Raw genomic sequence first — 10,068 nt, forward strand, 5'->3', positions numbered from 1 at the left:
AAACCCGCGAATAGGCGGGTTGGGGCCGAAATTTTTCCGTGCCCTGCAAAAATATTTGCGGGCCGGGGCGGGATGCGGTGTATGATCGGGCGGGTTTTCCCGCACCGACCCGCATTTTGGTGGTTATTTTGTGGGCCGGGCGGGATGCGGGGTCTGCTAGAGTTGCTCTAAGACAAGTCCTTATACTCATCTTTTCAGTACATGTATTTGTAACGATATCCATTCTTGCGAAACGACGAGATGTGTTTCTATCCCTGTCGAGGCCCTCGCACCAAAATAAGGATAGGACTGCATCTTGGGCGTTACACTGAACTAGTCTAAATTTAGGCCAACAATAGCGATTGGTTTATTGAATTCTAATTTTAAGCACATCCTTCATTTTCTTTCTAGATTCGCCAGCACTTAAAGGTTGTGACATGACCGTTGTGTGCATACGTTAAAAATATGTTAAGATGTTCTGTTTTGTCGGGGTGATTCACCCTGGGCGTTCGAGTATTTCAGTTATCTCGGTTTGGGTAGTTAGGTTTATGGTCAATTTTGGTACTTCAAAATGGGAACCAAAACTTTTTGTGTCAAAAAAATACCCGCACCCAAATTCCCCAATAATTTGGTTCTCGTAATTTGGGTACCCAAAAACCCCATACATCAACTTTTGGTATGAATAATTTTGGTAGTATGGGTATTTCGGGTAGTATGGATATATTAGTTAGTATGGGTAATATGACAATGTAATAATAGGATGAATAATTTTGGTAGTATGAATAATTCAGGTAGTATGGGTATTTGGGGTTTTCTAGACTCGAACCTGAACTCTAACCCAAAAACCAAATAGCCACGAAATGAGAACTGAACCCGAATTACCCGATTTTAGTTTGGTTCAGGTTAGGGTAACCAAATGCCCAGGGTGAGGGGTGATACATGAACAATGGAATGATGGTGAAGATTGTAAATGCATACTCTACATTCTGCCATGGTAGAAATCTATACCTATACTAATTAGAGACTCTCAAGTAATTCCCATGTTAATTAGAAATTAACAGCCGTATATCTTTGATGGGACCGAGTTATTACGGCCTGGATTAACCCGTACAATTTACAGCTGAAATTTGAAGTCCATTCATTAAACAGATTGATTTACAAAGCCCACCATCCATTCACGGCTAATCCAAGAGAAAAGGCACATGCATCTCTTTATTAAAAAATCATGGTTAAGGAAGCTAAAAGGCACAACTGTCTCTTCCTTTACCAGAAAAAATGATGACCTTAATCGTATTCTTAATCTCTCACGTCTCTCTCTCTCCAACTCTAATGTCTCTCTTCATCTCCTCATGGAAAACAGATCCATATGTCTCAAATTGGAGAAAGGAAGTTGGGCATGGATCACTCTCTCAATCACTCACGTCTCTCTATCTCTCTCATATTTGTTTTTTTGTTCGACATTTGACATAGATCCCTCTCTCAATCTCTCACGTCTCCCTCCCTTTCATTTTTTCCTGGATTGGATTCAAAAAAAATATACTGTTCCCTTTGATAGTGCTATATAGGGATTCAGTTTCAAATCTTCTCACGTATGCTCCCGCGGCCTAGCACAAACCATCTCGAATCAAGGAGGCTTTGTTCGAAACCATCTCAAATCAAGGAGGATTTGTTCGTTGTCACCATCGGAATTGGTCAAGCATCTCTTCTATTAGGTGTGATGGTTCTCTCTGCTTAGTTGCTTTCTCACCTCATTTTTAAGCAATTATTTGTTTTGTTGGTCAATCCCCTTGGTCGGTTTTGCACTTCCTATTTTGTACAATCTAATATTTCTTTCGAGTTAAAGCCTTTGGTTTGCAGATAGTATAACAAGTTCTAATTTTCAGAATTCTGTTCACTTAAGTTAAAGACCTTTGTTTTCCTTCAAAACAATGGCATATGATATGCTCGGTGCGATTAATAATGGGAAGGATTTCTAGAAAGTGAAGGTCAAAGTAATTAGGCTATGGGATGCCATTAACCTCAACAACAATAAACTCATTAGCCTGGACATGATAGTACTTGATGAACAGGTCAGTTTATTGGTATAATCATATGTTGTTCCAACATAACTAGGCCACTATGATTTAAATACTGATGCACCTTCTCGCTGTATTCTAATGTTTCAGGGATCTATGATATATGCCAAGGTAATGAAACATATGGTTAAGTTCAGGCCATCGATCGAAGAAGGTTTAGTCTACATCATAACAAATTTTAAGGTTACATCTGCCAAGAATTACCGTCGAGTAGAAGGCGATAAGATTATTAAATTCTTGCACACAACAAAATATCAAGAGATTAAAGGAACTATCAGAATAGGCAAAAAAAAGTTTCATGTTTTGTAGTGTTGATGTTCTTTCCACTAGAGATGGCCAGAAGATGTACTTATCCGGTATGATTATATTTTTTAAAACTATTAACTTGAATCTTCTCCGCATATTACCAACACTTTGCTTAGCAGATGTCATTGGGGTAGCAAGTTATATAGGGATTATTGAAGCAATACACACAACCCATGGGATTTCAAAGATTCGAGATATTGTACTTCCAATTGAGTAAGTACAGTTAAAGAAATTATGTAAGTAAAATATCATGGCTGCTGATAGTCATGTCTCTTGGAGTTATACAGGGATCAAAAAGTTAATATTAGACTATGGGGTAATAAGGTCAACCAAATTGATGAAGATTCTGTGGGATCTGTTGTCATAGTAACATCAAAAACTGTCAGAAAACTAAAAAGTTTGTATCTATATCAATCAAGGTAAGTAGTGCTATGCATCTATTTTTTGTATTCGAAATCAAATATCAAGTGTTACAGATTACTCGCTATCATCTACACGTGCGGCAAAACTTTATATCAATTTGGATATCCCTGAAACAACTGAGCTCCAAACAAGGTGCAACCATTTTTTCCGCAATAATATTAAGAAATCCTATTCTATGATGTACATGGATACTTGCCTCATGAAAGAACACGTGTTGCTTGGAAGATGATATGATAGAGGAAATAGAGCCGGAAGACCACTTGCAAGAAACAATTCAAGAACAAATGGTCTATAAGAGAAGGACGCTAAGATAAATAACTGAAATTGAATATGAAACTGAAAACAGGTATTTATTATTAACTTTTATATTCTTTTTTCATATGTTTTATGTGCTAATTTAACGTGCAATGGACAGGAAAAGTTCTATACTGCACAAGCAACCATTAAGTCAATTAATACATTAGATGAGTGGTACTACATAGGATGCGGCAAATGTAATAAAAAATTACAAAAATAAGGGAACCACTTCTACCGTCCAAAATGTGAAAAGAACCTGAGAAGACATGTCCAAGGTAAATCTGATAATATCTCATGTTTTAGGTAGTAATATATCCTGCACTAACCACATGCTTCGTGTTGTTATTAGGTAAAAAATTAAGCTAGAAATATGTGATCTTACTGCAACCACAACTTGCACCATGTTTGAGGAAGAAGCCAAAAAGTTGATTAAGCAATCTGCAAGATTCTTGGTAGATAGGAATGATTGTGATATCCATGAACATGCAGAAAAACTTCAGAAAATATGTGGGCAGAGCTTGATTTTTCAATTCGGACTGAATGATTATAATTTCAAGTACGGTTATGAGGATTACATCGTTTACAGAATCTTTTTCATAGATTCCGAAGAAGATTCATCGGCACAACATGCTAATGTTGAACATGTATCTTCTATTTGTACTATGGTGCTCCATAATATTTTCTTTATGCATGCCATATTTTTACAATGAATCTCTATGGAAACTAATCCAAATTTTCATGTTTTTGTATAACCATACGAAGGGCACTAAAAAGTCTAGAACTGGGAACACATGTCATGCTGTACATTCTAAGGAGGATATCCAGGAGAAAGATGGATGCATATTCAATAAGCATTACTAAGAATCTAGCCCCAAAAGAAAGCGTACAATAAGCATTACTAACAACGGAGATTCGGGAAAAGATGGAACTAAGAATTATTCATAGACCAACGTAAGGCTTACTCGTATTGATAAGGGATCTAAGAGGAAATAAATTCAGAATGATAACCATGTAAGTTTTTTGGTGTATTCTCCTGTTCTTTCATAGTTGTTGTACACCTTGCTGACTGCTATATATGTTCCGCAGGAGCAAGCGAACAATTCGTAACTTTCGAAAACTATAAAACAAGAATCAAAGGATGATGAACTCAAGTAATTCCCATGTTAATTAGAAATTAACAGTCGTACATTTTTTATGGGACCGAGTTATTACGGCATGGATTAACCCATACAATTTACAGCTGAAATTTTAAATCCATTCATTAAACAGATTGATTTACAATGCCCACCATCCATTCACGGCTAAGCCAAGAGAAAAAGCACATACATCTCTTTACTAAAAAATCATGGTTAAGGAAGCTAAAAGGCAGAACCGTATCTTCCTTTACCAAAAAAAATGATGACCATAATCGTATTCCCAATCTCTCACGTCTCTCTCTCCAACTCTAATGTCTATCTTCATATCCTCATGGAAAACAGATACATATCTCTCAGATTGGAGAAAGGAAGTTGGGCATGGATCCTTCTCTCAATCTCTCACGTCTCTCTATCTCTCTCATATTTGTTTTTTTTGCTAGACGTTTGACATAGATCCCTCTCTCAATCTGTCACGTCTCTCTCCCTTTCATTTTTTCCTGGATTGGATTCAATAAAAATATTTTCCCCTTTGATAGTGCTATATAGGGATTCAATTTCAAATCTTCTCACGTACGCTCCCATAGCCTTGCACAAACCATCTCGAATCAAGGAGGCTTTTTTCGAAACCATCTCAAATCAAGGAGGCTTTGTTCGTTGTCAGCATCGGCATTGGTCAAGCATCTCTCCTATTAGGTGTTATGGTTTTCTCTGCTTAGTTGCTTTCTCACCCCGTTTTTTAGCGATTATTTGTTTTGTTGGTCAATCCCCTTGGTCGGTTTTGCACTTCCTACTTCGTACAATCTAATATTCCTTTCAAGTTAAAGCCTTTGGTTTGTAGATAGTATAACAAGTTCTAATTTTCATAAGTCTGTTCACTTAAGTTAAAGACCTTTGTTTTCCTTCAGAACAATGGCATATGATATGCTCGGTGCGATTAATAATGGGAAGGATTTCTAAAAAGTGAAGGTCAAAGTAATTAGGCTATGGGATGCCATTAACCTCAACAACAATGAACTCATTAGCCTTGACGTGATAGTACTTGATGAACAGGTTAGTTTATTGGTATAAGCATATGTTGTTCCAACATAACTAGGCCAATGTTTTAAATACTGATGCATCTCCTCGTTGTATTCTATAGTTTCAGGGATCTATGATATATGCCAAGGTAATGAAACATATGGTTAACAAGTTCAAGCCATCGATCGAAGAAGGTTTAGTCTATATCATAGCAAATTTTAAGGTTACATCTGCCATAAATTACCGTCCAGTAGAAGGCGATAAAATTATTAACTTCTTGCACACAACAAAATATCAAGAGATTAAAGGAACTATCAGATTAGCAAAAAAAATCATGTTTTGTAGTGTTGACGTTCTTTCCACAAGAGATGGCCAGAAGATGTACTTATCCGGTATGATTATATTTTTTAAAACTATTAACTTGAATCTTCTCCGCATATTACCAACACTTTGCTTAGCAGATGTCATTGGGGTAGCAAGTTATATAGGGATTATTGAAGCAATACACACAACCCATGGGATTTCAAAGATTCGAGATATTGTACTTCCAATTGAGTAAGTACAGTTAAAGAAATTATGTAAGTAAAATATCATGGCTGCTGATAGTCATGTCTCTTGGAGTTATATAGGGATCAAAAAGTTAATATTAGACTATGGGGTAATAAGGTCAACCAAATTGATGAAGATTCTGTGGGATCTGTTGTCATAGTAACATCAAAAACTGTCAGAAAACTAAAAAGTTTGTATTTATATCAATCAAGGTAAGTAGTGCTATGCATCTATTTTTTGTATTCGAAATCAAATATCAAGTGTTACAGATTACTCGCTGTCATCTATAGGTGCGGCAAAAGTTTATATCAATTTGGATATCCCTGAAACAACTGAGCTCCAAACAAGGTGCAAGCATTTTTTCCGCAATAATATTAAGAAATCCTATTCTATGATGTACATGGATACTTGCCTCATGACAGAACAGGTGTTGCTTGGAAGATGATACGATAGAGGAAATAGAGCTCGAAGCCCACTTGCAAGGAACAATTCAAGAACAAATGGTCTATAACAGAAGGACACTAAGACAAATAACTAAAATTGAATATGAATCTGAAAACAGGTATTTATTATTAACTTTTAAATTCTTTTTTCATATGTTTTATGTGCTAACTTAACGTGCAATGGACAGGAAAAGTTCTATACTGCACAAGCAACCATTAAATCAATTAATACATTAGATGAGTGGTACTACATAGTGAAAGTGCACTCATGCCCCTAATCGACTTTTGGTGTTATTGACAACACATACGTAGGAAACTAATCCTATTTGTTGAGTGTATCTGAGGATGGCAAGTACTTTAGTAGATTGAGAATTATGTGCCAAGGTGGTGTGAGAAGATCGGGACTTATATGTCAAGAAGGCTCGGGATTGAGAAAGATGATGTAGACTATCCTTTAAATTTACTATTCTTGAGTATAGGGATCCCGCACTATTAAGAGGGCATCACAGGTTTTGCGATGTATTTGCTCATACTACATCTCTACTTTTCTGCTCATACCACATCTTCACTACTCTACTCTTATCTCAAAACAGAACTAATGCCTCGGACATCCGGCCTCCTCCGGACGGCCGAGGGTCGGACGGCCGACCTGCTTCGGAAATCCGGAGCTCTGCACCAGAAGAACTTGAGCCATATAACTCGGACTTCCGGCTCCCTCCGGACGTCCGAGGGCCGGACGTCCGTCCCCTTTCCGAAATCTGGAATCTTGCACCAGAGAAGTTTGAGTCGAATAACTCGGACTTCGGGCCTTCTCCGGACGTGTGGTCCCTGTTCAACTCCACAGTGGTTCCAGATATATTTACAGCCCTCGGACGACCGACCCCTGTCGGACGTCCAACTCCTTGTGGACGCCCGGACATCCGTGAACTGCCGGATGTCCGACCCCTGTGTGACTTAAAGTGTCCTCAACGGGTGTTTTACTCTCCCCACTATATATACCCCCTCCCACTTCGTGAGAGTGTGTCCAACACAGCTAGAACACATACAAGAACACCTTTCTTCTCACTCACTCTTGTCTACACTCAATCTTAGATCCCAAGAGCATTTGTGAGTCCCTTTGAGTGTTGTTCCAATCAAAAGATAGATCGTCTCCTTCTCCTCCTCTCCACCAAAGTGATTTGTGATTTGAGCAAGTTTTGAGCAATCCCCGTGATCTTGTTACTCTTGGAGGTTGGAGACTCCTAGGCGGTAGGAGTCTTCGGAGAGGAATGAAACCATTGCGATTTCCCCCAGAAAGTTTGTGAAGGTTTGGAAGCCACCTCAAGGCTTACCACTAGTGGTTGAGAAACGCCTTCGTGGAGTTATCTCAAAGGGAGAATAGGGTGAGCCTTCGTGGCATTGGTGTGCCTTCGTGGTAACATCCGCCCCTCTAACGGTGACGTAGCTTCCCTCCAAGGAAGTGAACATCGGGATACATCCTCGTCTCTCTTGGAGTTTCGGTTATTCCTAACCCTAACTCTCTACTTGTGTTAATCCTTATTACGTACTTGTATTTGATTAGTGTTTACCGGTTGCCTTACTTCACTCTAAATAGCTTACTCCTTGTCATAGCAATTATTAGGCCTACGCTCATATTCCGCACCTTTGCCTAAAATTGCTAAGTAATTATTAAAATTTGGAACTGTACCTATTCACCCCCCTCTAGGTCCATCTCGATCCTTTTCAATTGGTATCAGAGCCTCGTGCTCTATTCTTGTGGCTTAACCGCCCTAGAGCGAGATGGATGGGATTCCCACTACTGTAGCTCCAGTGGAGAGGGACGGGACTTCCATGGAAGTCAAGTCCTTCACCTCTGGGGACCTGGAACGGGCCCTTGCCAAGCAAAAAGAGGAGCATGATGCTTCTCTTGAGGCCTTAGTCCAACTAAGACTGGCATCATTAACCACGGGGACAGCCACGTCCTAGAGGGCCTCAGGGCCACATTTGCACGGTTCTTCATTTGGCCAACAACCTCCGGAGAGGAACCCAACCAGTGTTCCATGGCTTTATTCTAGATCCCAAGTTGAGAAACCTAAGTACAATCCTGGAGGAAAACCTCCCTTGCTTGATGACAATTCCGATTTTGCTTTGTGGAGAGTTGGTATGCAGGATCATCTTAGGTACGCCAATGATGAGATGTTGGACATCCTCGAGCATGGGTACAATCCTGTAGATCCAAGGTGCCTCACTCCCAAAGAAACTTATGACAAGCATCTCAATGACACTGTGATCATGTGCATAAGAAAAGGAATGAATGACAAGCAACGGAGACCTTACATTCACATCACAAGTGCCAAGGAACTGTGGGATAACATTATAAGGACCAAGACCGGTACCTCCACTCTTCGGCTTGCTCAATATGAAATTGCCAAGGGGCAATTACAGAATTTCTGTATGGAAAAGGGTGAATCTCCCAAGCAACTGCTAGAACGGCTCATGACTCTCGCCGCAGACATTGAGTCCTATGACTGTGACAAGACGCAAGATGGTTTCAATCTGACCAAGAGATTTCTCGTGGACAAGTTACTTCATGCTCTTGCTCCGTACCACCATCAAATGGTATGGGACATGAGGCAGCACCATGGGTTCAAAGAAATGAATCCAGATGACATCATATCCACTTTCCAATTATTTGAAGAGTCAAAGGCAAATGCAACAAAGCACCTTGCCATGCATGGCACTTCAACATCAAAGATCAATCTTGCTTTGAAAGCCAAGCATGAATGTGATGAAGAAGAAAGTGAAGAAGAAGAGGGTGATGATGACTGCGAAGATGGTGATGATGTTGACTCTGATGAAAGCCCATCTTATGAGGACATTGCTCTCTTTGTAAAGAAGTTCAGTGCAGGAAAATTCAAGGGAAGATTCCCAAAAAAGAAGGTAAGGAAATGCTACAACTGTGAGGAAACCAACCACTTCTCCAATGACTGCCCTTATGAGAAGAGAGAAGATAAACCAAGGTTTCTGAAGACCTTTGTAAAGAAGAAGTTGCCAAACCCTATGAACTCCAAGCTCAAGAGAATAGATGGAAGAGCAATGGTTGCACAAGAAGAATCAGATCCAGAAGACGTTGGTGGGGTTGGCGGAGTAGCTCAGGATACACAAAAGACCTTGAGGCTAGGCAACAAAAGTGGTGATGTTGTTCACTACAACTATATGGAAGACTACAAGGGCAACGCCCACAAGTGTTTGATGGCAAAGACTGCCATGGGAGATGAGGAAGACCAAAGCTCCCATGATAAGGTTAAGGTAACTCCACGGTTAAACTCTTTTAGTCTAGTTTCTACCTCACCTGATGAGTATCTTGATGCGGAAGATCACTATGAGGATAATGACTTAGATCATCCCATGTTTGCCAAAATAAACAAATTTATGTGCTCTCTTAAAGTAAAGAAGCTCACTATTATTCGCATACTTATGGAAATGGTGAGTAAGCACACCAATACCATCAAGGAACTCGAAACCCTCGTCACTGAGGAGAAGGAAAGAAATGAAATCCTTGAGCAGAAAATCATGTATGAGGAAGCACAAAATGATGCATTATGCTCAAAAGTTGGTGAAAACCTTGATAAACATGCTAATGATCTTGCCTCCTTGAAAAAGGCTGAATCTGTGTGCAAAGAGTTACTAAATGATAAAAACCAACTAGTGAACTCTCATGCTTCCCTTTCTAAGGACTGTGAGCGTCTATCCTTGTCTCTCAAAGACAAGGAAGAGAAACTCACTGTTCTTACAAAGAGCTTTGAGGCGCTCAAGGTTACTTATCTTGACACTTTAGCTAAGGCTTACTCCTCACCTATTATT

Source organism: Hordeum vulgare, chromosome 2H (genome assembly GCF_904849725.1).
Source record: "Hordeum vulgare subsp. vulgare chromosome 2H, MorexV3_pseudomolecules_assembly, whole genome shotgun sequence".
NCBI lineage: Eukaryota > Viridiplantae > Streptophyta > Magnoliopsida > Poales > Poaceae > Hordeum > Hordeum vulgare.